We start from the raw sequence: 22,269 nt of genomic DNA, 5'->3' as shown, positions 1-22,269 counted from the left end.
TCATTGCATCGCATACATTAAGAAGCGCCCATAAATAAAACAAATCTCCGATGGCCGATATGCGACATCGCATATCGCAACATCGCAGAAACAACACACAATAACTTAACAAATTGTAACAAGCGCGATCTGCGATCTTGCGATAAGCGCGATCTGCGATCTTGCGATAATCGCGATGCTGCGATCTTGCGATAAGCGTGATGTTGCAATTCTGTGATAAACTGATCAGGAAACTCTGCAATGACACATCTTGATAATGCGATCCGCGATGCTGCGATGCAAGTCGCAGAAATCACCCATCGCAAATTTTCTTCGGCTGAGCATTCAAGAAAAGCTGTCCCTAAACCAAAAAATCAGGCGCACGCTTTAAAAGAAATTAATGAATGTACGCCAAAGTATTCATGAAGGAAAGTTTTGTGTTTTTCGAAGAGTCAGTTCACTATGGGTGTCATGATTTTATACATTCGTAGAGCTTAGAGCTTTCGTGTCAAAATTTATTATCATTACTCTTTTCCTTTGCGTGAACTGCAGGAAATATCTAAGGAAAAAGGGAAAGCGTCAATGCTAGGAGAACAGAGAAGAGATGTCCTCATAAACGGATACCGCATGCAACAGAAACGCAGATTTCAGAGTATTACTGAACAGATGCTGATATCAATAGGCAATTCGACACTCAAGGTCAAAAGCTCACAAAAGCAGCATGTTTACAAAATTCTGAAAGCTTATGCCCAGTAAAGGGAAAAGCGCTAAAGGCGGAAAATGCACCAGAAAGGCCCGGATCAAAGAACGGAGGCAGTTTTCGATGCGCGATTAGCACCTAGCGCTAATCGCGCATCGCTAAGAAAATTGTTCAGAAAGCAAAGTCCCTAATTTTCTTAGTCATCCACGAGTCCAAAAACCAAGATAGGAAAAGCAAAAGCAATTTGAGAGAAATTTGGGTTGTTACCAAGTATATACGTAGTAAATTCGCCCAGCCAGAGGATGATTCCCAAAAATATCTTCTAGTTTACTAGAAAGTGGTGCCAGCGCTTGCCATTTCTATTTGTGTAGCTCAAGCAAAAGCAGAAAACAACCAGCCAACTCTTCCCAGGCAAATGTTGCATGCTCGCAACATTAAGGAGCAAATGCAGAAATAGTTAGGAATTAGATTCAATTTTTAGAAATAAGTTTGTTTAGGTAAAGGGCGGTCATTTAAACCGTATCCTAAATTTATGTAATTAATTTATTTAGTTAGCAGTATTTAAACCCTTCTCATGCATTTAGAGAAGGGTCCAAAAATTTGTCAAAAACTCGTCCTTAGAACATGCACTTCTACACCCTCAGAGGAGGTTTTGATGAATGAATGGATCAAGGTTTATTAATGTTTGCATTTGATATCTGCTATTGATGTTGCACTTCTGTATTCTTGGTAGATATTAGAACAAGTAGACATAAATCATTGTTGCTTGAAGCTTATGAGTAGGACCAGTAATAAATGGTACTTTTATCTCTAGGCCATTTCTGCTTATATTCTTAAAGTGATATACAGTTTTTAGTTGTTTATATGTTATTGCATGAATGTTTGAGTTACCATTTGGCACTTTTGTACGATGGAGTCATTTATTTATGTTTGATATATGAATAACTTATTATGTGGTATGTTGTTCCCAACTGTTTTGCCTAACTTTTTATGCAAAGTAGTTCATCTTCATGGATTTCCATTCTTATGATAGCTGAATGATCTTTATTACCAGTTATTATTTGAAATCTATTTAGATCGCATAATAGAAGAAATACATCCCGGGTTAGCATAGATTAGATGTGCTGTTTTCATTAGATTACAATAGCATAGAATTAGATTAATGTAGCTTAGATTAGAACTCTTAGATCAACATCATCCAACTCTGCACACACACACACACACACTTAGATTGGGAAACTGGTCCCATTATCCCTAGTTGGACCCGCTATACCAAACGGATAAGGAGCTGCCAACCAAGGTCCGGACTGGGCGGGTATCCCCCTTGTTGTCAACCCGATTTTCGGGGCTTCAACATATTTGGCGCTAGAAGGAGGGCCTGAACCTCCGAATGGCACTTAAATCAAAATTTAAATACCATTCTGAGAGTAAAATGCCCTCATCATCTCCCCCGACTTCTCCAGTATATTTAAATCTAGAGTCAGAAGTCGCTCGAGTATCAATCGCTGCTACACGCCCTGATAGTTCAGACCAATCTACCATTAAACCTCCTGGAGTTGAATCTCTGATTCACAAACTATAGGGATTTTCCATTTCTCCTCAGAGGTCTGATAAATCTCAAAGTAGTGTGACTTCGCAATACAATCCTGCTCATCCTCTAACCAGGTTAAAGAGTGAAAAATTTGGCATCCAGCCAACTGAGTTGCCTCTTCCCACCACGAAAAGAGCGAGGAAATCACCACAAGAGTCTGACAGTGAGACTCTTTCGTCTACATCACCCATTTCAACTACCTCACCGCGAAGTCAACCACCCACACCTCCATTCCAAACCGTCATCCATCCGTCTATCGGGACTCCCACAACCCCTCTTCAATCATCTACGATCATAGTATCCTCATCTTCCCAGCCACAGAGATCATCCTCTGCACATTTCTCTACTAGCAGCTCAACGATGGCCCAATCTCCATGGAACAACCCTGGGGCAGTTTTAATGCTCGCGCCCTTGAGTCAAATACCAGCCCATCCTGAGAAATGGCTGCCCAAATTCAATCCAGAAGCAGGCATGCTAGCGGAAGAGCACATAAACAATTTCATGCTTTCTATCAATCTCAACGGAGTTACTAACGAAGGTGCTGTTGTTCGGCTTTTTCCCTATACACTGCAAGCGACAGCCGGGTCATGGTATTTTTCATTACCCTCCGGGTCTATCACAAGTTGGGATATCTTCCACAATCAATTCCTTATCAAGTTTGGTGATGACAGATCAACGACAACATTAATTAATGACCTATCCAATCTTAAGGCCCAAGCTAAAGAACCTATCAAAGATTTCGATTTACGGTTCATTAAAATTCTCAACAAAATTCCCACTGCTTCCCAACCCAGCGAAGAAGTACGATGTGAATGGTATATTACTGCTTTACCATCAAACATAGCAAACTTCTTGGATAGAGCAAATAAAACAACCTTAGTTGAAAACATGACAGAGGCGATAGCAATAGAGAAACGCGTAATAGCCCTGGAAAAGAGATCTGCGATAGAGGAACACAAGTCTAAAAAAGTCACCTTCAAGGAAGACTCCAAGACGAAACAAACAAAAGACCCTTTCGATTTGGAAGGATTGCAGAAAGTATTAAAGACCATGTCTAATGAGATGATTGACATAAAAAAACAAGTAGCAGAAACTTCTTTAAAAAAGCCCTACAGAGCTTTTAAAAGAGGTCCTTCAATGGATGCAAGACCACCCAATGCCATATCCAATGCTGAAACTGAGGAAGAGGAAGAAGAAGAAAGTGCCACTGAAGGGCAGACCGATGACGAAGAAGTTGTGGAATTACAAGGAATGTGGGATTTCATCCTCCCAGAAGAAGAAGATCAAGAAGTATTTCCGGTTAGCACACGAAGCAAAAATCAGCTTGATCCTCCCCAAACTACCCCTAAGCAGAACAGCGCAAGCCCTACAACAAAAGATAAAGTCGCAACAAAGAAGACAACCACTAAAGCGACTTGATCTAACCCAGTCCAAGTAGATCAAACAACTCCATCAAAAACACTGATAGTGTTGGATGAAATGGAGTACAATATTATTGATGACATGAAAAAATCTAGGGCTAATATTACCCTTTATGAATTGAGCAAATTAAAGCATCAACATAAGATAATGATGAAAGAATTACACGCCGTGCCTATTGTACCTTTGCCTACCGCTGTACTCTCTCAAGCTTCCCACAACATGGGAAGACCTCCAACTAACGCGATTAATAAGATTGATCCAAATGATATCGCCTTGATTGGAGGAAGATCAAGATCTCATACTCCCTCGTTTCTTCTCACTTATGAAATTTTCAATAAAAATGTGCACAATTGTTTGGTAGATTCCGGTGCTTCATCGAATATTTTACCCAGATCAATATGTGCTAAGTTAAATGTTCAACCACAAAAATCCGTAGTACGCATAGTTCAGCTTGATCGATCTCAAGTCGAAGTGATTGGTGAAATTAATCAAGTAACCATAAGATTGTCATCTAACCTGAAGGTATGTCAGGTTATTGACATTCTAGTGGCTGATATCCCAGAATTCTATGGCTTAATTCTTAGCAGGGATTGGTCCAAGAAACTCCATGGATACTTTGCAATTGACTGGTCGCACATGTGGTTACCCTACAATGGTAAACTGAATCAAATAAAGGTTGAACGAGAGTTACACCAAAAGTACATAGTAACAGAATTAGAGGGAGAAAATAAAGCGGTATCGTATGACAGCAGTATCATAGGCAATTACTCGGTAGATTCTTTTCTCGGTAATTTCAATGCTCACCCATCACCTTACTTAGAAAATTCAATTTTGTCCCAAGTCGAAATTTTTTCCCAAACTGATAGTTCAAAGTGTGTTAATTTTGTAGATGAACCTGTAAATACATCTTTGTTTTGGAAATTATATTTCGATGGCTCTAAATCTAACGAAAGAGCAGGAGCAAGATGCGTTCTGATTAGTCCAGAAGGAAACAAGACTATGCTCACGTGCAGAATCGAATTCAATTGCACAAACAATACATCAGAATATGAGGCCTTCGTGCAAGGCCTATACAAAGCAATCGGGTTAAACGTCAAGTATCTTCAAGTCTTCGGAGACTCTGAGATTATCGTCAAACAGGTACGTAACACTATACATTGCCTATCAGGTCATTTAAAACAGTATCAATCTTTAGTACAAGATCTGACTGAGCATTTCATAGCATTTAATATCTCTTCAATCCTGAGACTCCAAAACGCAAACGCAGACCTTTTGGCTAACGTAGCCTCTAGGCTTATTCCCTCCCAATATTTTAGTCCAGATAGATTCTCAATAGAATTAATATTTAGATCATCCATCCCTGACAACATTACAAATTGGAGAGTATTCAATGACGATCCTAATATTGTAAATTTCCTCACTTCTGAGGGATCCTACTCCAATCAAATAATTGACAAAGACCATCACGATCGACAAATACAACAAAATAGCATTGATAATGCTATACCTAAATTGGTGGTTAAGTGAGAAGACTTATACAATTTGAAAAATCGGTTTAAAAGGTCTACCAATTCAAAGCTCTATAGTTCAACTCTGAACTACGAATTAGTAAACCTAGGAACCGATGATAAACCACAAAACATTAATCTAGGCATCGGCCTAGTCCCTGAAGAAAAACTAGCATATATTCGTCTTTTGAGACAATATAAAAATGTTTTTGCCTGGAATTACGATGAGCTGAAGACGTACGACACTTCTATCATTCAATATACTATTCCTATGATTGACAACGAAAAACCTGTCCAACAGAAACTGAGAAAGATCCACCCCAATTTAGAAAATCAGATAAAAATTGAGCTAAATAAGTTATTAAGAGCCAGAATAATTTTCCCCGTCAGACATTCCAAATGGGTCTCCAATATGGTACCCATTAGAAAGAAAAACGGAGATATTAGAATCTGTATCAATTTTCGGAATCTTAACAAAGCCTGTCAAAAAGACATTTTTCCTCTTCCACCTATGGAACAGATATTACAGGCACTAGCAGGCTCAGAACTGATGTCTTTCTTGGACGGATTTTCAGGATATAATCAAGTGCTGGTGCATCCCAATGATCAGTTGGAAACCACATTCAGAACTAAATGGGGCACATATGCATATCGGAAGATGCCATTTGGTTTGATTAATGCCGGCACTACATTTCAAAGAACCATGGACATCGCATTTAAGGGTTTAGTCAATAAATCTGTAGTAATTTATTTGGATGATATAACAGTGTACTCCAAGAAGCGAAGCGACTATCTCAAAGATTTAAAACAAATTTTTCAACGATGTTTAAGGTATGGGATTTCACTTAACCCAAAGAAATCTTTTTTCACATTAAGTGAAGGAAAACTTCTAGGATTCATAGTGTCAAAATCCGGTATTCATATTGATCCTGAGAGAATCAAAGAAATCTCTGAAATATCTCTACCTCATAATAAAAAAGGCATGCAATCTTTCCTTGGTCAAATTAATTTTGTAAAGAGATTTGTCCCAGATTTTTCACGAATTGTGTCTCCTTTGCAAACCATGATTAAAAAGAATTCAAATTTCAAATGGGGTCAGGAATACGACCTTGAAATCAAACCCCTGATCAAACAAGCTATTATTAATGCTCCATCTTTAGCAACCCCGAATTTTTCAGAATCTTTTGTTTTATACACATTTGCCTCGGAGAAATCATATGCTGCAATTCTAACTCAAGCAAATCAAGAAAAAACAGAAGCTCCAATTGTGTTTTTTAGCTCAAATTTACAAGGTGCTGAACTCAATTATTCAGACGTGGAAAAATAGGCCTATGTTGTTTTCAAAGCGGTCAAATATTTCAGACCTTTCTTACTTAAAACCCATACTAAGGTCATAGTATCGTTTCCAGCGGTAAGAAATCTTCTAATACAGAAGGATATGAGCGAGAAAAGAGAAAATTGGATCACTGCTTTACAGGAATATGACCTTCAAATCAAACCAGCAAACATTGTAAGAGGTCAAGGCTTCTGCAAAATGTTGGCTGGAGCATCGCAAATCTCTGAAATTTCATCCGAAGAGATACAAATGTATGAGGTAAGCCGAAATGATGCAGAATCATTATATGCAGATATCATTTATTATCTTAAGAACGAGTATGCTCCATCACACCTGGATCACACTAAGAAAAGAGCTCTGAGATTGAAAGCTAAACAATATCAGCTCATAAATGATATTCTTTTTAGAAAGAATTATGATTCTGTTCTTCTTAGATGTCTTGAGAAAACTGAAGCTAAAAAAGTTTTGCAGGAACTCCACGATGGACCAGCAGGCAGACACTATGCTGGAGATGCTACTGCACATAAAATTTTACGTGCAGGATATTACTGGCCTACGTTGTTCAAAGATTCACACAGTTACATGAGCAAATGTCAAGTTTGCCAAACTACTGCTGGAAGACAAAAGAAGCCATCCCTGCCACTACAACCGGTAAACATCGAGCAACCATTCAGTCAGTGGGGCTTGGACATAATAGGTGAGATCGTTCCCCACTCTTCTAAGCAGCATAGATACATCCTCACGGCAACAGATTATTTTACTAAATGGGTAGAAGCAGTTCCTCTCAAGACGGCTAATTCTGAAAATATTATTGAATTCATAGATCAATTTATAATCACTAGGTTTGGATTGCCAACGGCTTTAATGTTTGATAATGCACCATACTTTTCTGCAAATGCAATGACTGAGTTTGCACTTAAAAGAGGGTTCAAACTAAAATATTCGGCCAATTACTATCTGCAAGGTAATGGGTTAGCTGAGTCAACAAATAAAAACCTAATCAGGATTATTAAAAGAACAGTTGACCAGAACCAAAAGAATTGGCATAAAGCTTTGGTAAATGCTTTATGGGCAGATAAAATAACGAAAAAAGCTTCCATCAGCACTTCCCCCTTTAATTTAGTTTATGGGAAAGAAGTGGTTCTTCCAACTCACTTAGTCATTCCCTCTTTGTCTTTAATACAATACATTGATGAAGTACCTACTTCCTCCATACAACTAAGACAAATGGAAATAATTAAATTAGAAGAGCAACGCGAACAAGCTAAGAAAACCCATGCTCATCATCAAGCGCTAATAAAATCCTCTTTTGATTCAAACATAATGACCAGAAAAAAATTTTAGATGGGAGATTTAGTTTTAAAATGGGATAAGGCTCACGAAGAAAAGGGCAAACATACAAAATTTCAAAAGATGTGGCTTGGTCCTTTTCAGATTGTTGAAGTCATAGGTCCATCAACGTTTGTCTTACAAGATCTAGCAGGTAGAAGGGATTCTTTGCCTGTTAATGGTCAAATCCTTAAAATATATTTTCCATAGAAGATTATTCTTCTATTTTGTAGAATAGTTTTGTTTTTTTCTTTTCTTTTCCTTTCCATAATAAAACCAGTTGTAAATGGTTACTACCGGTATTCACGAAAAGACACCAATTCTCTTTCAGATTTTGAGCTTTTCGCTTGTATAAATAGAAATTTTTTGAAAATCTGACCTTTATTATTGACAGATACAGTTAAAAACTTTAGCGTAGATATGATACTAGTTTCAACTTCAAAAAATTTGATGAAAGCAACCTTTAGTGAAGGAATTGTTTTATATCAACACAATGAAAGATATCAATAACAAAATAAAGGTTCTCTGTAAAACTGATGTTCTCAAACTCTATTATTGTCGTCCAGAGCTTTCTTAAGGAAAACAATGATTTCCTCCCTGTTAAAGAAAAATCGCAGCATTCAGAGGGACAATCCAAGAAACACTATATCTCAAAGAATAAGAGGTCTCATCACGAGCCGGCTTATCATGATCACAGGTATTATAACTTTGCTGACTTTGCCAAACACTGTCCATCAAAACAGGGCAATGACTCAAGATTGTTGAAATCAAAAGACAAGGGGTCTCATCACAAGCCAGCTTGTTCAACAAAAGTGTAAATCAAGTGAATGATTGTGTCATAATTTGGCTACCAAACCAAGACATTGTTCTTTAAGAATAAAAAAGGAAAAAGTTTCAATATGGATTTTTCTTTGAAGGTTGTAGATAAACTTAAACAGGATAAAGGATCATTGCTGGGTAACAGGTAACCCTGTCGAGGCTATGGACGCCTGCTGGCAGCAGAGGCTCTACCTACGGCAAACGAGCATATTTTAAAGCTAGCACATAGAGAAGACTTTATTTTATCTTTACAAGACCAAGTAATGGCTGATATAAATACAAGGACAAGCCTGAGGAAGCAAACAATTAGAACAGAAAGAGGTTGAAACAAAATATCACTGATAGAATAAGGCATAATGTACTCTATCTGTCCATAACAATGTTTAGATTTATGAAAATTTTTCCGTTTTGGAAGTTTAAAAAATTCAATAGAAAAGCAGAGATAACTGGTTCTTCCAAGTGAATTTCCATTGTTGTGGCCACCAACAACCCCCCTCCTTCTTTAAGTATTAGCAATAACACTAAAGAAGTGGGGACCCTTAGTAAAAAATTGAAAAAAATTTTATAAATTTTTTTTGTATTATACTCCTTAAAATATATCGCACGGAGAAGAGTAAAGCATTTCTTTATGAGCACAATAAAAAATTGCGAAGAAGCGATGCGAAATTCATCACATCGCATACATTAAGAAGCACCCATAAATAAAACAAATCTTCGATGGCCAATATGCGACATCGCATATCGCAACATCGCAGAAACAACACACAATAACTTAACAAATTGCAACAAGCACGATCTACGATCTTGCGATAAGCGCGATGTGCGATCTTGCGATAATCGCGATGCTGCGATCTTGCGATAAGCGTGATGCTGCGATTCTGTGATAAACTGATCAGGAAACTCTGCAATGACACATCTTGATAATGCGATCCGTGATGCTGCGATGCGAGTCGCAGAAATCACCCATCGCAAATTTTCTTCGGCTGAGCATTCAAGAAAAGCTGTCCCTAAACCAAAAAATCAGGCGCACGCTTTAAAAGAAATTAATGAATGTACGCCAAAGTATTCATGAAGGACAGTTTTGTGTTTTTCGAAGAGTCAGTTCACTATGGGTGTCATGATTTTATACATTCGTAGAGCTTAGAGCTTTCGTGTCAAAATTTATTATCATTACTCTTTTCCTTTGTGTGAATTGCAGGAAATATCTAAGGAAAAAGGGAAAGCGTCAATGCTCGGAGAACAGAGAAGAGATGTCCTCATAAACGGATACCGCATGCAACAGAAACGCAGATTTCAGAGTATTACTGAACAGATGCTGATATCAATAGGCAATTCGACACTCAAGGTCAAAAGCTCACAAAAGCAGCATGTTTACAAAATTCTGAAAGCTTATGCCCAGTAAAGGGAGAAGCACTAAAGGCGAAAAACGCACCAGAAAGGCCCGGATCAAAGAACGGAGGCAGTTTTCAATGCGCAATTAGCGCCTAGCGCTAATCGCGCATCGCTAAGAAAATTGTTTAGAAAGCAAAGTCCCTAATTTGCTTAGTCATCCACGAGTCCAGAAACCAAGGTAGCAAAAGCAGAAGCATTTTGAGAGAAATTTGGGTTGTCACCAAGTATATACGCAGTAAATTCGCCTAGCCAGAGGATGATTCCAAAAAATATCTTCTAGTTTACTAGAAAGTGGTGCCAGCGCTTGCCATTTCTATTTACATAGCTCAAGCAAAAGCGGAAAACAACCAGCCGACTCTTCCCAGGCAAATGTTGTATGCTCGCAACATTAAGGAGCAAATGCAGAAATAGTTAGGAATTAGATTCAATTTTTTGAAATAAGTTTGTTTTGGTAAAGGGCGGTCATTTAAACCGTATCCTAAATTTATGTAATTAAGTTATTTAGTTAGCAATATTTAAACCCTTCTCATGCATTTAGAGAAGGGTCCAGAAATTTGTCAAAAACTTGTCCTCGGAACATGCACTTCTGCACCCTCAGAGGAGGTTTTAATGAATGAATGGATCAAGGTTTATTAATGTTTGCATTTGATATCTGCTACTGATGTTGCACTTCTGTACTCTTGGTAGATATTAGAACAAGTAGAGATAAATCATTGTTGCTTGAAGCTTATGAGTAGGACTAGTCATAAATGGTACTTTTATCTCTTGGCCATTTCTGCTTATATTCTTAAAATGATATACAGTTTTTAGTTGTTTATATGTTACTGCATGAATGTTTGAGTTACCATTTAGCACTTTTGTACGGTGGAGTCATTTATTTATGTTTGATATATGAATAACTTATTATGTGATATGCTGTTCACAACTGTTTTGCCTAACTTTTTATGCAAAGTAGTTCATCTTCATTGATTTCCATTCTTATGATAGCTGAATGATCTTTATTACCAGTTATTATTTGAAATCTATTTAGATCGCATAATAGAAGAAATACATCCCGGGTTAGCATAGATTAGATGTGATGTTTTCATTAGATTACAATAGCATAGAATTAGATTAAAGTAGCTTAGATTAGAACTCTTAGATCAGCATCATCCAACTCTGCACACACACACACACCCTTAGATTGGGAAACTGGTCCCATTATCCCCAGTCGGACCCACTATACCAAATGGATAAGGAGTTGCCAACCAAGGTCTGGACCGGGCGGGTATCCCCCTTGTTGTCGACCCGATTTTCGGGGCTTCAACAGGTACTCAAGGGTTATATACAGATGGACACTCAAATATCGAAATGGATAAGCTTGCAATAGATTTTGGAAGCCAAGAGGATATAGACACAAGCAACACGCATCATGATCCTGAGATCCTCATCCAATTTCCCTCGATTGCAGCAGATACACAATTGGGAATTGGTTATGGATAGACCAATTTGAGATGCCTGTTTGAACCAACTCACCTGAAAGGAGTAATGCAGATTTATTTGATATTTTTAGTTTATGTTTAATTGCTAGTAAAATGCCTATAAAGGCAATTGAATGTAATATGTTAGGGGTAGACCGTAGCACTGTGGCATTGAACTTATGAATTAATTGTGATGTATGTTCGAACCAGTTGAATACAATCGTAATGCTATTGTTCTAAAGAGGTTTCCCAAATGCATTGATGGAATGAAGTTCATGTTTTAATTGTGTATCAAATCATTTAAACTACTGTAAGTTCTCCAACCCCAAGTGTGGCCGGGCCCACCCATCTGGGATTGTTTGTATTTTGAAATAGTAGTGACACTGCAACCCTAGATTTGTTTAATTCCATTTTTTATAGTTCAGTCGTGTGAATTATCATTTGTTTGACGGATTGTTGGTTATGCTTGCAGCAGTCTTTTCCATTTTTATGAATCACAATTGGTTTGGTGTGATTTCATGCCTTTCGAACCAGAGCCACCCCATCACTTTGTTTGCCCTCACCTGGAATTCGTTATATGATCATTGATATATCGATTGGAATTGTCACCCATAGTGGATATCGGAGTCCCTAACGCTTTCAAATAGCTAGATGACAAACGATTTCAATTGCATCGAATAGGCTCTTTCTATTTTCCCTAAGTCCACCTTTGTTTTATTGAAAATAATTAACTTAATCCATCCCATTGTAGCATTACAGAGGCATTGAAGATAGGTTGGTGCTAGCTAGATCGTTCGAAAGACTTAATCAACTTAATTAAATGATCGAACTAGTAGTTTAAATACATTCATATCTGAATTGCACAAATGATTCATTGACTATTCTACCATGGATTGATGCATTGTGAACCAAAAACATTCCCAAAGAACCATCCTATAGTTACCATTTATCCCCCTCCTTTCATTGAATTAGTAATACCGGCGATAAATCAGAAGATCATCCTTACTTTTGTGCAAAAGACAGTCCCTTTGAATGAATGATTTCTCTTGGAATTCATATGTTAGGATGTTTAATCCTTCAATAGATTAATGTTCTATTCAACAACAACATAGTGATTTGTTTGATTGTGGCATAGAATTAGATACATCTTTCTGGATTGATTGCTGGCATTAATGAGATAGTATCCTAGTTGTTTTGATTTATGAGAATTCTGTAAGTGATCCATTGAATACAAAGTAGCAAGATAAAGAAAAACAGAGTAATTCTCCCAATTGGTGCTTGAACCCTAATCCTTGATTTGAACATGAACGTTTAAGTACAGGATAATTGGTTGCTTGAGGCATTAACAGAATAGATCACTTGTTGAATTAGTAGTTGGATTGTCATATATTAGTTATCTTGATTTTCTCTGGTAACGAATGCTTAGGGCATCAATAGTTTAATAAGCTGGGTGGTGATTATCATAGGGTGTTCGATTGCTTTAAAAGAATTTTCATTTCAGAATGTTTGATTGAGTGATTTTCTATATAGAGTTTGGTACCAATATGAAAAGTTTGATTAGGGTTTTGTGCGAATAGAAGCTCATCTTTATTAGGAATATTTAGTTAAGTTCATAGTTGAATATTGAGATTTATGAGGATTTTAGATAAGATTTGATTGTTGGGTTTGCTCATTAGACGATAATATTTGCAAGTATTTCTTCCGTAAATCATTAATAAGGAAAACATTAAAATCTGACATAGCCTGAACAAAGGAAGTGCAAGGCAATTCATGCTTATGAACCCCAGGTTGACAATTAATCTTAAGGGATCTAATCTTACAAAATAATCTCTCAACATTTTGGCCTTATTGCCACGGAAATTGCCATTTCTTATTTAGGTGATCATTGTTAATTGAGTTTCAAGAACCTCCAGAACTGTTAGAGGGCGGAGAGAGTACGGTAAGACATGAGTGAATAGCCACGCATCCACTTTAGTGGGGTTGCACCAAAGTCTGACCGGTCACTGTTTGTTCTTGAATATCTATTTCCTTCATCTTTATGCATAAGAGTACAGGTAGACCTAGGGACAACAAAGCTATATTTATTTCAAACTCTAAATTTCTTACAACTTTTGGATAAGTCAATATACCTGTTTTAACTACTACTAATCGATATGTAGTTCTAAGACAAGAAGGAGGAGGTATTGACGCCAACATGGTTTTAGATCGGGAATTATTTGATCAAGAAGGAAGGATCATTCAGGAAATTATCTTCGATAACCCAGTAGAAGAACCAGTGGAACAACCAAACCTCATGGACGAGCAGTCAACCAATATCTATCGTGTTCCAACACCTTGATCAGAAAACCCCAACAGGCACCTATCATAGATATGGAGCATGAAAGGGGCGAAGGAAAACACAATGACAAGCACAAATTCGAAGTAGAAGGCCCTAGAAGGAATGTTAACCTACTTGGGAGAAACCAGGAAGAAGAAGAGGAAGAGGTTACTTTCAGGTTCCCTATCCTGGATGTAACCTATGACATTAATATGAAGAACATTCTGATGGCATCTCTACCACTATTATACAGTAAACCATCCGAAGATCCCGATGCTTTCCTTTTTGAGTTTGATATCTTATATCATATCTATAACTATTATGATGATGCACACAAACTCAAATTGTTTCTCGCCACATTAAAAGACGCAGCCCTTAGGTGGTTCATGAGTCTAGGGCAACACACCATATACACATGGGATGACATGAGGTCAACCTTTCTAAAAAAATATCAAGACTTCTATAAGAGTAGGGACATCAATGATATCATTAGGATGTAGCAAATTGAAGATGAAAACCTAGAGAAGTATCTTGAGAGGTTCCTATACAACATTCATAAATCCCATGGAAATACCCTAGATTTAAAAATCATCAGATGAGTGTTCTTAAGAGGGCTAAGAGATGACTGTATAGAGACATTAAACTTGCTTAATGGTGGGGACATTTACAAGAAATCCTTTGCAGACGTCATTGACCTTTGTTGCACCTACTCTAGGAGCCAAGCTAAAGTAGGTAAAAAGCTTCGTGAGCTTAGGGACAATTCTCGAGACTATGTGTAGAAGAAAGTTGTGGCTAATATTGTCACTAGGGTTGAATTGGGAAACCTTTTAGAAAATTTCAAAACTGACATCTTAAAAACTATCAGCAACCAGCTTGACACCATGAAAGTCAACCAAAAGCATGAGGCTGAAAAGGCAGCTATGGCAATGTTTTGTCCCAAGTGTAGACGGAAACATGCAAAGAGGGAATGTCCTCTAAATTCTATAGAAGTCTATGGCATCTGCATTCTAGAGCACCAAACCGAGAAATGCCCATCACTTCCTGGTCTTCAAACCATTTACAAAGGCGATACCAAAACCGTTGACCAAGCTCAGCCAGCTAAGAGACCCACTTGCAGAGGTCAGAGTCAGAGTGCGCTCCCAGACCCAAATTTTCAAGGGTATGACCAAAACCAGCCTTGGACCTTTCCTTCATCCTACTCCCCTTGGGGTGCTCAAAGTACTGCCTGGAACCAGAATTGGAGAACGAGCTGTTATAGCACTAGCTATCAACCTCAATCCCAATTCTACATGCCTTATCCAAATATGCCTAGTACTTCATACAATCCAACGATGCAAACCTATCAACAATCATATAATCATAATATGTACCAACAACCTATGCAGTTTCCACCAACTTTACATCAATTGCTACTAGCACCTGCTAGCACAACACCTCCTATGCATCAATTGCTACCTGCACCTACAAACACATCACTACTGCAGGCACCAGCTAACATAAACCCCCCACGACCGACACTGTTTCCTGCACAACCCGTACCTAACCCACATCACAATAGGACACCTCAACCAGTGCAAAACATAGATATCCAGACCTTTCTGACATACATGATTACAACCATCCCTATGAACGAAATCCAGTTACGATTAGGGAAAACAATTAATAAAGGAAAATCGGTTATGGTTATTGAAGAAGAGGTGCCCTCCACGTCATCTAAAAAACAATTACAAAACGAAAAACAACAAACAATGAAAGAAGGATTAACTAAACCACCATACCCTAAGAGATTAATAGTAAGGAAAGAAGAGGTCCCGCTTGAATATGACTTGGAAAATGAGCTTAGGAACATTTCTTTTAAAATTCCACTCTTACAAGCAATCCGAGACATTCATATATACACTAAAATTGTCAAGGATCTCTGTATCAAGAAAATAGGAAGAAAAGGGTATAAAAACCAAAATGTCAAGATTATGAGTCAAATGTCCACGATGATTTCAGACCTACCAGAAAAATACAGTGACCCTGGAAATCCCATCATCACTATCAAAATAAATGGAGTGCTTCTACCAAATACTCTTGTAGATTTAGGGGCTGGAATAAATGCAATGACTTACGAAACAATGATATCGCTACAACTGCCTGGATTGAAAACCACCCCAATCCTTTTAGAGATGGTAGATAAATCTGTTGTCAAACCAATAGGATTCTTGGAGGATATAGTAGTCACTATTTCCTCTTGGCAATATCCCATAGATTTTGTAGTCATTTCTCCAAAAACTTCTAGACCTAGACACCTTGTGGTCCTAGGAAGGCAATGGCTAGCAACTGTAGAGGCTGTCATTGGATGCAGAAATGCAGAAGTGACCATTTCAAATGGATATCACAATCAAACATTGTCTATCTTTCCACCTGCTCAAACAACTGTCGAAGTACCTATATGGCTCGAAAATCCTTATGGAAATGAAGATTGTATGTTTCCATTATTAACATTAGAATAGTCTAGAGGTTTCTAGGAACACCCTGATGAGCATGTTTTGCAGCAGTTTCTAGCTGATAGCATCAATTATCCTATCTCATTTAATGGTTATCAGCATGTGTTTAGTGATGAGTTTCAGGAAACTTGCCATCCAGCCGTCTTTGCTTTATTTGCCACCATGGAGGAAAGCCGTGAGCTCACCACAGAACCTATGGAAATGTTTGAAGGGAAGATTCTACATATTGGCACAGGATTGACTACAGAGCAAAGACAGTAGTTGATGAGCATGGTTTGTGAACAAACCGGAGGATTTGCATGGGATTACTTGGATATGAGAGGTATACATCCAGACACTTGCATCCATCATATCTACACAAATGAAGAAATGAGACCTATTCGGCAACCCCAGAGGTGAATGAATCCCACATTAAAAGATATTGTTAAAGAAAAGCTTCAGAAACTTCTAGCTTCAGATTTCATTTACCCCATTTTCGATAGCAAGTGTGTGTCACCTTTGGTAGTAGTCCCAAAGAAGAACGGAAAATGGTGAATCTGTGTCGACTATATAGAATTAAACAAGGCCACACTGCACAATTATTTTCCATTACCTTTTATCGATCAAGATCTCGACACAGTCTCAGGTAAGAAATATTTTTCTTTTCTAGATGGTTATAGTGGATACAATCAAATACAAATAGCTGAAGAGGACCAAGAAATTACTACCTTTACATGCCCATGGGGTACTTATGCGTATAAAGCCCTTCCCTTTGGCCTCTGCAATGCCCCTGCCACCTTCCAGAGAGTTGTGTTTGTTATCTTTTCTAACCTAATCCATGACTGTGTGGAAGTCTATATGGATGATTTCTCGCAAGCCTTGGAGAATCTAGAAAAAGTATTGATCCGCTGTCAAGAAGCTGACCTCGCCCTTAGTAGTGATAAATGTAGGATCATGCAATGTAAGGGAATTGTTCTAGGCCACCATGTATCATTCGATGGGATTCAAGTCGATCTGGCAAAAATTGAGGTAATTTCATGTATCCCTATTCCGAGCTCACAAAAGGAGGTAAGAAGTTTTCTAGGGCATGCAGGATATTATTGAAGATTCATTGAAAATTTCACTAGAGTAGCAACACCATTATTTAAATTATTAACTAAAGATGCTGACTTTGTATGGAATGTTGACTGTCAACAGGCTTTTCAGGTACTGAAGGAAAAATTGTCTACAGCTCCGGTGCTAAGAGGACCAAACTAGTCCTTACCCTTTCACATTTGTACAGATGCCTCGGATACCGCACTGGGATCAGTTTTGGGAGAAAGGGAGGATAACTTTCCCTATGCCATTTACTTAGAAAAAATCTCTCTCCCACTGAATTAAATTATAATGTCACTGAAAAAGAGTTATTAGAAATTGTACATGCCATAGGGAAGTTTAGACATTATATTATTGGTTATGAGACATTCGTCCATACAGATAATTTTGCTGTTAGATTTTTAATGAACAAACCAATTACAAGAATTTAACATCACTATAATTGATAGGCTTGGAAGGGATAATTTGGCAGCTGACTTTTTATCTCATTTAAACCTTGCGCTGGGGAACATTCCAATCCCAGTGCCCGATGAATTCCCAGATGAAGATCTATTTGCCATTTCTACTATTACTCCTTAGTTCACTGATGTTGCCAATTATTTGGTATCAAGAAAACTGCCTCAGAACATGTCGACTAGGGAAAGGCATAACATAGTCCAACGCAGTGCGAGTTACTCATGGATTGAGGGAGATCTATTCTATACATGACTAGACATGATTATAAGGCAATGTGTGTGGGAAGACGAAATGCACGACATAATAAGTGCCAGTCATACCGAGCCTTGTGGCGGCCATTTTGCCGACAAAAGGATGGCATACAAATTTCTCCACACCAGATACTATTGGCCTACACTCTTCAAGGATGCGAAGAAGTTTTTTTAAGTTGTGACACATGCCAAATAATGGGGAGGCCAGTGGCCTCCAATTAAATGCCCCTTCACCTGAAAATTGCTATCGAGCCCTTTGAGAAGTGGGCATTGGACTTCGTAGGGCCCATCTCTCCAATGTCAAATAAGAAAAAATATATTCTAGTATGTACTGATTACGTCACCAAGTGGGTGGAGGCTAAGGCACTATACGCTGCCACGGAAAATGCGGTGGTAGAATTCTTGTTAGAGGACATCTTTACAAGATTTTGGGTACCACAGGAAATTGTCATTGACCAAGGAACCCAATTTACATCAAAGCTGGTCAAAGAACTTACAGAACAATACCAAGTGAAACATTACAAATCGACTCCCTACCACCCCAAAGCTAATGGGAAAGTGGAGTCCACAAACAAGGTGTTGGAATCCATCCTCACAAATACAATCCAATGGCATCACAAAGATTGGGTGGAAAAATTACCAGAGGCACTTTGGGCTTACCGAATCACATGAGAAATGTAACTGGGCATACTCCCTATGAGCTAGTCTATGGTAAACAGGTACTTTTTCCCATTGAATTTCAAGTAAAAACATTTAGAACAACTATTCAATTAGGCATGAATTTAAATGAGGCTAAAGAACAAAGATTGATGCAATTAAATGAGCTAGATGAAATCTGACAAGATGCCAATCACCGAACTGCATTAGTATAGAACCAAACAGCTCGATGGCATGATAAATTCATTAAGAAGAAAGTCTTTCGTCCAGGTGACTAGGCCTTATTATACGATAGTAAGTTTAATCAGTTCAAAGGTAAAAATTTTACCAGATGGTTGGGACCATATGAGGTAATTGAAGTTTTTGATAATGGCTCAGTTTGCATCTGTACTATTGGTAATGACAGGATTTCTTTTGTGGTAAACATTCATCAGCTTAAAGTTTATAATAATCCACTCTCACATGATCAGTTTTTGCAGGAAATTCAAAAGGACCCAGGATTGGAGCTGATCCATGCAAAGGACCAGCCCCTTGCTGGTTCAATTAATTAATTTTTATTTATCTTATATGTATGTATGTATATATGTATATGTATATATATATATATATATATATATATATATATATATATATATATATATATATATATATATATATATATATAGATATATAACAGTGGGTTGTCCTTTTTTTTATCCACAGGTGGTCCTCCCCATAGCCCATGTAGAATAAAGGAGGAATTCACCAGGAGAAAGTTTATCCCTTTAACCAGGCCTGGTGGATTACATATGGAAAAGGAACTCGTGGAGTCTCCTTTGGAAGCCTTCAGACTCTCTAAATATGAAGCTCCCAAGCAATGGCTGATCTAGGCTCGTAAATGAAATGGACCAGCAGTAGTCTAGGGATTCCTTGAGTACAAAATTGTTCTTTTTCGGGCTCAAGGAAATGATTATGGAAAGGAAACCTGGAGAGTTTACTTTGGGCAATTCAGACTCTCTAAATAAGAATGCCTCGAGCACTAACTACTTTAGGCTCATTAAAATAATAAGGTAATAGTAGTATAAGGATCCTCTGGGCTAAGAATTATTATTTTTCGGGCCCAAAGGAATAACTACAGAAAAGAACACCCCCTGGAGCTCTCTTTTTGGCCATTTCCATCTCCCTAAAAATAAATTCCCCAGGAAGTCACCATTCCAGGCTTGGTTAAAATTCATGGACGGTAAGCAGCTCTTTATCGAGATAACAAGCAATCTTGTCTATGATACCCAAGTTGGATATTTTAGGTGGGTAGCAGTTAGACTATACATTACACTATGTTCATTCCAAATGTTTTTCTGTAAATCTCAGAATCTGATGCTACCTAATTCTATTCAGGTGACTTTTTGTTTAGCTTATCAGAATATTTCTAAGTCATAAAGGCCTCTGCGCTTTACTCTGTCTGAGAACGTGTCTCGTATTGCACATATGGGCCCAACATTTTGCTTAAAGGAGGGTCCTACAATCCCTCAGCTATCGCCAACACGTACACAAGACCACCTTGCAGCATTCGTTCGTATAAATCCAGGCCTTTCTGATTTGCAGTCGAGGAATGCTCGGGACTATCAATTCGCTCAGAATTAAAGAACGAGTTCACATAATCAATATTTTATCCACCAAAGCATAGCATGTCAACCTTACAGGCTCCGAGCACCGCGCATGCAATCGCAGGGGGGGCATTGTTCAAACACATGGAGCTCACACTCGATGACAAATCACTTAAGTGGTTGAGGTATGCACTTATTTTTGCTTGAATTTTACAGATTAGTAGTTAAGTGTTAATCATTTTGAAGCATTCCTCGAGATCTATCATCTGATGATCATAATCATCCATTTCACATCTTTCCTGCCTAAGTGCCGATTTCATAGACAAATATTCTCTGTATTCCTTGCCGACAATTCATCCTTATTGTGTCATAATAACCACTCCCCACTTAACTATCATTCCACCATATTCCCTATCATCATGGTGGTAACCTGTCCACTCATCACAGAGGAGCTCACACACTCTCCCCATAAACTTCATTCCACACTCAATTATCCATGCTTCCCAACAGAGAATGTGGAACAGTTGCCAGCATAAACCAATATCGGGTATCTAGTTGCCATTATGGAACTGATCCCCTATGCCAGCTCAATTATCACAATGATCGTCCAGTGGTAATTAAATAGAGGGATTTGAAGACAGGGGTCGAGAATTGATCGGAGTCTGCAAGTGAAAATTGTAGTTGAACCATAGGCACCATGGGAGATGACAAACACGAGCCACCCTTCATTCAGTTCTTGCACAGCCTAGAGTACAAGCAGTGTAAAGGAAGCCTGGAAGAAAAAGGATGGATGGCTTTTCTCCAGAAGTTCCAAGGCTATAATGACCAAGTAGTGCTTGCATTTGCTAAGAGCTTCGATGGTTAAAAGCCCAAAGTCGACAATTTGAGCTTTAAAATCATAGAGGTTAACAATTAATAAGGCCACAGGGCTATCAGCCGAGGGTGAGAAATTCTTCAAAGGAAGCCAGTTGGAAATACCTAGTTGCATAGGATTCTTAAAGCCAACTTACAGGACAATTAGCTGGACAAAGGGGGTGCTGCATAATTGCATAGAAGAACGATGGTATCAACTCCTAACCATGCTACAACGGTTCATAACCTGTGAGGGGAGGTTCGTTGTGGTCTTCCTCTATCACATCCGGCTCCTGGTGTTGGAAATAATATTGAGAGGGGGGGGTGAATCAGTATTATCAAATTATTTTCACTATACCTTCCAGATTTATAATTTAATTTATTCTTTAGATGTTGACCATTAATTTGTATGTCAGTACCATATAATAATGAACAAGAACAAGAAAACAGATAGTCACACCAAAGAACACCAGATATAAGGTGGAAACCTAATGTGGGTGAAAACCACCTGCTGCAATATGTCTCTATCTTCTTTCAATTAGAAACTTCTTTTTACAATGATTCTGTACTGGTGTAGTCCTTTACCAGTATGCAGGCTGCAACTTCCAGAGAGCTACAACCCTCTCTCATTTTCCAGACTCTCCTGGAAGGGAGCTACAACTCCCTTTGCTCTTGTACTAGCTGAGCTACTAGTACATAGGTGTTTACCTACTGAAGGCTTCAACCTTCTCTTTTCTTCCAGGGACCATGTTTCATAAATTTTCAAATTGGATCCAAGAATCTCAATCAAACATCAAATAGATCTGCAATCAACCAACTTCCTTGTGCAAATATTGAATCAATAACTTCTCAGAACACAGTACTAGTAATCAGATGCCAATTAGAACCCTGAACACAGCAGTGATAGACAGAAGCAGCTAAAACAAATTTCATGAGAAAAGTCTGCAACTTCCCCAATATAAACCTGCGGATATCCACACTTAGTCTATGTCTAGCCTGCAGACCTCTGCACTACCACCTGTCACTGAACAACGCACCTCCACACTTGCAC

This window comes from Pinus tabuliformis, chromosome 8, assembly GCF_031772625.1.
Source record: "Pinus tabuliformis cultivar Carrire ecotype Pingquan chromosome 8, CPIR1, whole genome shotgun sequence".
Lineage (NCBI taxonomy): Eukaryota > Viridiplantae > Streptophyta > Pinopsida > Pinales > Pinaceae > Pinus > Pinus tabuliformis.
Note: the sequence above shows the minus strand (reverse complement) of the source record.